Here is a 10,116-nt window from a genome sequence, read left to right as displayed (position 1 = left end):
TTGGCATGCTGGTTGAGTTAAATAAAACTGCTTAGTCCTATAAAGAGGTTTCAAGTTACTTCGCTTTTGTAATCGATTTATAGCTCTATTTAAATACGTGCAGAAGTGACTTTCAATTATTCGTACTTTATACAGGTTACCAAACAACTAAACAATTCTCATATTGATTTATCATTTCAAACACAAGGCTAATAATGAGAAAGCATTTCAAACAAAATGTTATAATGATTAATCAATTTGAACAGAAGGCGTACGAACGGAAATCTAAAACGTAATGCAATTTATCCATTTCTACACTGTCAAATATTGACAACTCTTGCAGTTGGTCCGTAAAATCCACTACACTACCTCAGTAGTCCATTTACCGATAAGTCACCTTTCTTATACCCTACCCAAAGCTTGCAAATCTTGTCGTGTAAATAGGTCTCCTTCCAGCGCCGGTGTCTACACAATTTTTCTTTAGAAATCATAGTTTCCTGGGTAGGGATAAAAGACGCCTCTTCATATAGAAGCACAAGCATCAAATAAAAAAGGCAAATTCAATTTATTGGCATGCTGGTTGAGTTTAATAAGTCATCCCTTACAATCGTTGTTTGTCCGTGAATTTCTACCGAACACGCTCAAATTAGATTGCCCCCACACGGAAGATTGCAGCAACGTTCTTTCAACATACACCAGAAGATGGGCGAGTGTTTTATCAGTTGACTATTTATTCAGCCTGTTTACAAAACGAAATTTTTATAAATATGAGTACTATTACAAGAGAACAGTAATGTTTGAATGTATAGCATTTCTCCTCCTAAAAAGGGGAACTTAATGGGGTTCATCGATTTTTGTTTAAATATTTCAAGGTATATTTTTTAAAATAAAATTTATTTACTTAACTACCTGATAATCGCTGGTAGCTCATGTTCTGCTGACAGGATCGGTAGAGTCATGATCTTGCGTATAAATTTGAAGACTGTTTATGTTGACCGTAGGCGACCCTTAAAATCAATCAAATACCATGAATGTAATGAAACATCGAATATTTTGCGACGGCATTGTTTGTGGTCATTTTATCAAGTTTTTAACCAGGTTTTCCGAAGGAAAAAACTGGTTATTAGATTGGCGAATGCGGGCGGGCTGGCTGGCTGGCGGGCTGGCGGGCGGGCGGAACAAGCTTGTCCGGGCCATAACTATGTCGTTCATTGTCAGATTTTAAAATCATTTGGCACATTTGTTCACCATCATTGGACGGTGTGTCGCGCGAAATAATTACGTCGATATCTCCAAGGTCAAGGTCACACTTTGAGTTCAAAGGTCAAAAATGGCCATAAATGTCCCTTGAGCTATAACCTTCATATTTGGTATGCATGTGTATATGGACAAGGCCTTTCCATACGCACAACAATTTTGACCCCTGTGACCTTGACCTTGAAGTAGGGGTCTGCGTTTAGGTTTCAAAATCTGCGTTTAGGTTTCTAAAAATGCTCATAACTTCTATGTCCCTTGAGATGTAACCTTCATATTTGGTATGCATGTGTATATGGACAACGCCTTTCCATACGCACACAAATTTTGACCGTCCGTCCGTCCGTCTGTGTTTCCGTCCGAAAACTTTAACGTTGGTCAAAACTTTTGCAATATTGAAGATAGCAACTTGATATTTGCTATGCATGTGTATCTTATGAAGCTGCACATTTTGAGTGGTGAAAGGTCAAGATCATCCTTCATGGTCAAAGATCAAAAAAAAAATTCATGTGCATCTCATGGAGCTGCACATTTTGAGTGGTGAAAGGTCAAGGTCATCCTTCAAGGTCAAAGGTCAATTTTTTTTCTTTCACCATCAAATTACCAGTCTGTCAAAGGCTACAAGAAACCTCTACTTACAAAGTTCTCATTTTTATGCTAGTTGATTTAAAGTATAGTTATAAAACTATTTTCACATCTGTCTTTCGACAGAAACATATTTCTCCAAGGTACAGATTTCAATACATCTAGTGGTGATGTTAACATTGAAAACAATTACTGTTTAAGATTTTTTTGATTTTTTTTTTCACAGTGAATGTAACAAAAGCATGATACACATGTTGATTGATCATCGACTGCTTGTAGATTGGCCTTTTTCGGTAATTTAGCTTCTTCATCACTGAATACATCATCCGATTCCATCATGGCCTTCTCAACATCCGAATGGTCAGGAACTTGTGCTTTATATTTCTTTTTTTTAATCTCCTGCTGTAAGCTGGCCACTTGTGTGTGTAGTACATTAACTTCTTGCCTTTTGTGTTCTTTGGCCAGAAAATCAAGTGAGACACAGTTTTGAGCCTACACAGTGGCTTTTATACTGTTTTAAACAATGGATCCCATGAGAATTTCATGTATTAAAAGTAAAATAGAGGCCCTGCCTAACTTTATACATTAAAACACATGATCACACTTTTACACCATACTCTTAACACCAAATTTAATACATGCATGGACCTCTGAGTGTTGACCGGTAAACATCATGAAGTCCATGAGGAACACATGCCCAATTATTTCATGTACATCAAAATATACTGCTACCAAGGATAGAAAAGCTTCATTCGGTTTGATACTTCACATGTGCATAGGCCTTGGACAGTAGATGACACCTTGCAACATTGGTTCACTTGTTCATTTTGGAATAACATCGGCGATTTTACATTGGAAAACAAGCATCCGGTACGTGTTCAATGGTTTATATTTTAAAGGTTGTTAGTCTTTTTTACAACATATTTGGTGTTTGATAACTTATGATGCACTCTATATATAAACAAATAGTTTAACTTCAATTTAATTAATTAATTTATTTATTTCTTAATTTAATTAATTTATTTATTTTAACATATAATTTATAATCGGCAATGATTTAAATACATTTAAAGCTTTTAATATATACCCCTGTCAGATAATTATGCCCCCCTTCGAAGAAGAGGGGGTATATTGCTTTGCTCATGTCGGTCGGTCTGTCGGTCGGTCCGTCCACCAGGTGGTTTCCGGATGATAACTCAAGAACACTTGGACCTAGGATCATGAAACTTAATAGGAACATTGATCATGATTCGCAGATGACCCCTATTGATTTTGAGGTCACTAGGTCAAAGGTCAAGGTCACGGTGTTTTCTCACATTTACTTAATTCTTTCCTTCCAACAAATATTGGAATGGCTGGATATATCAGACAGTCAAGGATGTCCTTTAATCAAGTATGGGCTACCGAAGTGGAAATAATGGCTATGACACACCTATTGAAAACTGAAATATATACGTATGCCAAGCATGGCAGCCAACTGCAATGGTTGAAGCATTCACCAGTATTGATTGAACCATCATTGCAAGTTTTTGATAAATGTATATATTTGGATCATTCTTCAGGATGTCATTTTAATGTAGTTTTGACGGTTGGTCCAGTGAAAAGTATTGAGCAAGGTGCTAAAGAAAACAGTATGTTGTGGAGTGAACTGCTGAGACAAGCTTCTAGAACAGAATACCAACTGTTAAATACAAATATAAAACTTAGGAGAACTGATAGCACTGCTAAAGAGAAAGAGAATCAGCAAAGAAATATGAAAAGGAAAGAGTTGAGAACTGAAAATATATTTAAAGAGAAAGAGAATCGCCAAAGAACCACAACAAGGAAAAAGTTGAGAACTGACAGTATAGTTAAGGAGAAAGAGAATCGGCAAAGAAACATGACAAGGAAAGAGTTGTTAACTGACAGTGTAGTTCAGGAGAAAGAGAATCTGAAAAGAAACATGAGAAGGAAAAAGTGGAGAACTGACAGTATAGTTAAGGAGAAAGAGAATCGGAAAAGAAACATGACAAGAAAAGAGTTGTTAACTGACAGTGTAGTTCAGGAGAAAGAGAATCTGAAAAGAAACATGAGAAGGAAAAAGTGGAGAACTGACAGTATAGTTAAGGAGAAAGAGAATCTGAAAAGAAACATGAGAAGGAAAAAGTTGTTAACTGACAGTGTAGTTAAGGAGAAAGAGAATCTGAAAAGAAACATGAGAAGGAAAAAGTTGTTAACTGACAGTGTAGTTAAGGAGAAAGAGAATCTGAAAAGAAACATGAGAAGGAAAAAGTTGTTAACTGACAGTGTAGTTAAGGAGAAAGAGAATCTGAAAAGAAACATGAGAAGGAAAAAGTTGTTAACTGACAGTGTAGTTAAGGAGAAAGAGAATCTTAAAAGAAACATGAGAAGGAAAAAGTTGTTAACTGACAGTGTAGTTAAGGAGAAAGAGAATCTGAAAAGAAACATGAGAAGGAAAAAGTTGTTAACTGACAGTGTAGTTAAGGAGAAAGAGAATCTGAAAAGAAACATGAGAAGGAAAAAGTTGTTAACTGAGAGTGTAGTTAAGGAGAAAGAGAATCTGAAAAGAAACATGAGAAGGAAAAAGTGGAGAACTGACAGTATAGTTAAGGAGAAAGAGAATCAAAAGAGAAATAGTACTAGAAAAAATTTAAGATGTGATCACAGATATAGGCAAATTGAAAACAAGCATAGGCAAAAGAGACACTCAAGAACAGTCACACTTGAAAAGCAGGTTCATCTTTATAATGATCTGCTTCGAAGAGGAGACACATTTGTTTGCACTAGCTGCCAACAAACATTCTACCAGCACAGTATCTACACAGTAGGTCGTACAAATCTTATCAATAAAGGTATATCACCACAGTTCTTGGATACTGTGCACACAGATTATAAAAGCATGTTGGAACAAGAATGGATTTGTAAAACCTGTTACAGATACATCTCCTGCAGTAAGGTACCGCCAATGTCAGTTGCCAATGGTTTCGCAATGCCATTCTTACCTGAACACTTATCTGTGCTACATCCTACAGAGACAGAGGAACGGTGTACAGCTCTAAGGATACCATTCATGCAGTTAAAGCAATTAGGTGTCGGCAAACAACTTGGAATCTATGGCAATACAGTAAATGTCCCAATGAACCCATCAAGTGTTGTAAATGTTCTGCCTAGAAGATTTGAGGACACAGAAACTATTCACCTACACTTTAAAAGAAGACTGCAATTCAAAACGTCTTTATTACATGAAACAGTTAGACCAAAAGTTATCTATGACATAACTAAATATCTTGTAGACAACAGTGATTTGTATAAAGAAGAAGGAATTTCATTAGATAGTGAATGGTTTAAATCTAGTACGCAGCATTCTGACATAAACTTTGTCTCTTCTGAGAATTTAGAAAATATTAACAATCAAGACAGAAAAAAACGATACCGAAACAGATAGTGAATGCTTTGAAAATAGTCTGCAGCATTCTGACATAAACTTTGTCTCTTCTGAGAATTTAGAAAATTTTAAAACGATACCGAAACAGACAATGACAAAGATACATGGAATGAACTAACCGAACAAGAACAGACTGGAGCAGGCAACAAAGATACGATGTTACAGAATATAGATTTCACAGATGATGGTCTCCATGCCCTTCATATAGCACCAGGAGAGAAAAATCATCCAATTAGTCTGTTTATGGACCCATACTCTGAAGAAAAGTCTTTCCCTGTTATCTTTGCTGGCAAAAAGAGGACTGAGAATGATGATCGTTTTGCTCCAGTAACATACAGTACTATATGTAAAGCAGAACTAAGAAATGTGGATTGTAGGTTTGCCAACTCAGTTCCAAACATCTTCTTCAATTTGAAGAAACTACAGGCGCTTCAGGTGAAGGACATGGCCACCACTGCAATCAGAAAGTCAAAGAATGTGTCTTTCACAGCTGGAGAGCTAAAATCATTAGCAAATGTACAAAACATTTTCCAACATGATGAGGGTTTCAGATTCCTGAAGAATTTACGATCATCACCACCATACTATCAAACCAAGCAGAAGGAGTTGTTTGCAATGATCAACCAGTTGGGATTACCAAACTTTTTTGCAACATTCTCTGCTGCTGAGACCAAATGGACAGATTTACTGCAGTTACTGTGTAACAAATCTGGAAAAAAAGATAATGCCACAAACCTAAACTGGATGGAAAGATGCGAGTTGATCCGGAAAAACCCCACTGCTTGTGCCAGACGTTTCCACTTTAGGTCACAACTGTTCCTAAACAATATACTGAGGAGTGATATATCACCCATTGGTAAGTTACAAGACTACTATATCAGTGTAGAATTTCAACAAAGAGGATCACCCCACCTTCACTGCTTATTCTGCATTCAGGATGCCCCAGTATATGGACATGAAGATGACAAGAAAGTCATAGAATTCATAGACTCACACATCAGTACCAGTTCGGATGTTGATGAAGAGAGTAAGCAGTTTGTACAGTTGCAAGTGCACAGACATTCTAAATCCTGTAAAAAAAAAGGTAAAGAAATATGCCGGTTGGGTTTTCCTCTTCCTCCAATGAAAGAGACTCTAATCTTGGAACCATATGACACACAAACTGACAAGAAAGAGCAAAAAGTACACCAACAAAATTATGAAAAAGTCTTGAAAGTGATAAGCAGCTCACCTAAAGATGAAGATACAGATTTTGACCAATTTCTGGAAAAATGTGGACTTACTTATGATCAGTACATCAATTCAGTTAGATCGTCTCTGAAGAAAAAACAGATCCTCCTAAAGAGAGCAGTAAAAGACACCAGGATAAATGCACATAACTTTCATATTCTGAGGATATGGCAAGCCAATACAGACCTCCAGTATGTGTTGGACCCTTGGGCTGTATGTGTGTATATAGCAAGCTATATGATGAAATCAAAGAGAGGGATGAGTGTACTCCTTCAAACAGCTGCTGAAGAGGCAAAAAGGGGCAATGTGAAACTCCGAGACAAATTACGACTCATCTCAAACAAGTTTTTGAATCACTGTGAGATCTCTGCTCAAGAAGCCATTTATCTGTTGCTTCAGTTGCCACTTACCCAAAGTTCCCGTGATGTGATATTTGTAAATACATCTCCACCAGAGAAACGTGTTGAAATTCTCAAGCCCATTTCTCAACTGAAACAATTACCTAATGATTCTACTGAAGTTACATGTCCTGGTTTGATAGGAAGATATGCTGAAAGACCAATACAACTGGAAAAACTGTGTTTAGCTGAATTTGCAACTTCTTTCGAACATAAAGCTCAGAAAAAAAATACCCCAAAGGAAACAGACAATGACGCTCATGACTACACAGATAATAATGTAGAAAATGTTAGACCAGGAATTGAAATAAAACTACTAAATGGATATCTACTTGTACAAAGAAAATTTCCTAAAGTTCTTCGTTACGTAAAATACAGCTTTAAAAAAGACACTGAACTATTTTACAGGGAACAAATTATGTTGTTTCATCCTTGGCGAGATGAAAGCAAGCTATGGGTTCAGAGTCAACATATGAAAATCAGTACAAACGAATAGAAACGGATATTTCAAAAGTACGCACACTATTCCAATCAACAGCCGAAGAAATACAAGAAGCTATGAATGCTGTAAGAGAAGAGCAGGTCGATGATGAACTAGATGAGATTGCACCTAATTCAAGGCAAACTGAAGAAGATGCTAAATTAGCAAAAGAAGACCAAATTTCTATTCTTCAGCCGCCAAATGAAAGGTCTCGATTCTATGACATTGGCTTGGAATTTGGAGCATCATCTGACAAACATGAGACTATTATTCAAAAGAGGGTTTCAGATGAAGAATTCATTAAATCATCTTTGTCAATGAATCAAGAACAAAGGTTGTTCTATTATGAAGTACTTCATAGAACAAAGATAGATAATAATCCATTCTACTTTTTCCTTTCGGGAGGGGCTGGGGTTGGAAAATCTCATGTCCTTAAAACTCTTTACCAGGCACTGGTGAAGTATTTTGACAAGATACCTGGAGAAAACCCAGATGACCTAAAAGTTATAATAGCTGCCCCTACTGGAAAGGCTGCCTATAATGTCCGTAGAAATACACTCCATGCTTTGTTTAGTATACCCTGTAACCAAAGTTTAGCATCCTATATACCACTGGACCATAGTACACTGAATACGGTGAGGTGTAGATTCAACAAGTTGAAAGTCTTGATCATAGACGAAATCTCTATGGTGGGTGTAAATATGTTTAACTTTGTGTGTAGCCGGCTCCAGCAGATATTTGATTCACCTTTGCCATTTGGTGGCATATCACTTATTGCAGTCAGTGACCTTTACCAGCTGAGACCTGTGCGTGACTCATGGGTCTTTGAATACAGTCGTCAACAGTATGGTCCACTTGCAAGTAATAATTGGCAAGATCTCATTGAACTCTATGAGTTATCAACAGTGATGAGGCAAAGGGATGATGCTAAGTTTGCTGAGTGCTTGAACAGAATAAGGGAAGGAAAGCAAACACAGCAAGATACTAACTTGTTAGCAGGAAGACTTGTAAAGAAAGGTAACATGGACAGAAATGAGCACATTCACTTATTTAGCTCAAACCGTTTGGTAGATGAGCACAATAGTAATGCTCTATCTAGAAAAGTTGGAAAAAGTTACACGGCTGTAGCTATGGATTATGTAATAGGAAATGTTCCAGCAAGTAGCCGGAGGTCAGTCTTAACAATTGCTAGAAATCTTGAGCCCCAACAAACTCAGAGTTTACCCTATCAGCTCTTTCTTAAACAAGGCGGAAACTACATGATAACCCACAATCTTAATACTAGTGATGGGCTCACAAATGGTGCTGACTGTAAAATAAGATATATTCAGTGTTCTAATGACATACCTTCTCTTGTTTGGGTTTCATTCCAAGATCCAGATATTGGAGCGGAAACAAGGACAGAAAACAGACATTTATACATGTCAAATAAAGAAATAGACAACTCTTGGACACCTATTTTGAAAGTTGAGAAACAATTTCAGGTTGGAAAAACAAACAAGTTGAGAGTTGCTCGTAAACAGTTTCCATTGAAAGCAGCTGAAGCTATGACAATTCATAAGTCACAGGGATCTACACTTGATAAAGTTGCTGTGTCATTCCAGGGCAGGATGGGAAAACATATGATGTATGTTGCTCTCAGTAGGGTTCCATCCCTTGAAGGGCTTTACCTCCTTGATTTCGAATCAAGCAAGATTAAAATAGACCCCTTAGTAGAGCAAGAAATGACAAGACTGAGAACAAGCAAGAAGTTGGTCAGCAAAACAACAAGTATTCCTGTCTCAGAATTTTCTGTAATGTGCCATAATGCACAATCACTTCATAAGAAAATTGAACACTATCGAAAGGATGAAAGGCTTGTTAATGCTGATGTTATAGTAGTGCAAGAAACATGGGCCAAGACAGCTGATTCTAAGGCACACTACTATTTGGAAGACTTTCAGGACCCAGTTTGTTTGTACACTGATAAAAAGCAGTATAGGCCACATTCTGGAACATTTATCTATGTTAAACAGGGATTACAAATTGTTTCAATCCATCACACGACAGACCATGGTATTGAAGGTTCTTGTCTAGTAATTTGTAAGTCCAATAGACACTATCAAGTAATCTCTCTCTACTGCCATCCTCCTGGAAATACAAACAAAATATGTACTGCTATTGAAAACCTGTACAAAGAGAACATACCTCTGGTAATCGTTGGAGACATGAACATTTATCAAATACAGCCGTCAAAATGCGTGAAACTGTATGCATTTTTACAGAAGAGAATGAATGCTGGGCCAGCTCTGTGTGAAGAAACCACCGACTACCATTCCGCGCTAGATCACATCTACACAACAGAGATCAGCTATAACACCGGTGTTCTAGAAGCTTACTGGAGTGACGATAAAATGACATGGATTTCATTATTTATTTAAGGATTTACCGCTAATAAATATGTTGGAGTTGCACTCTAAAAATAGTTAAAGTTAAATAGTAAAATAGTAATTATTTAACCCTTTACCAAACAACAAATTTTGGACTGTCCCAAATTGACAGAGGTTGCAGATGACAATAACAATTGTAATAGTATATAAAGAAATTGATTTGGTAGGGTAGAAATTTAGCAATTTTTCCTTTTATCTCAATGATTTCTATAGTATTTTGCAACAAACTCGTAAATCTCGTCACTGTTTGGTAATTGGTTAACCCTTTCACTCTTTTGGATGACTATTGGTGATTGTGTTTGTGGCAAATACATT

The sequence above is a fragment of the Dreissena polymorpha genome, chromosome 2 (genome assembly GCF_020536995.1).
Source record: "Dreissena polymorpha isolate Duluth1 chromosome 2, UMN_Dpol_1.0, whole genome shotgun sequence".
Taxonomy (NCBI): Eukaryota; Metazoa; Mollusca; class Bivalvia; order Myida; family Dreissenidae; genus Dreissena; species Dreissena polymorpha.
Note: the sequence above shows the minus strand (reverse complement) of the source record.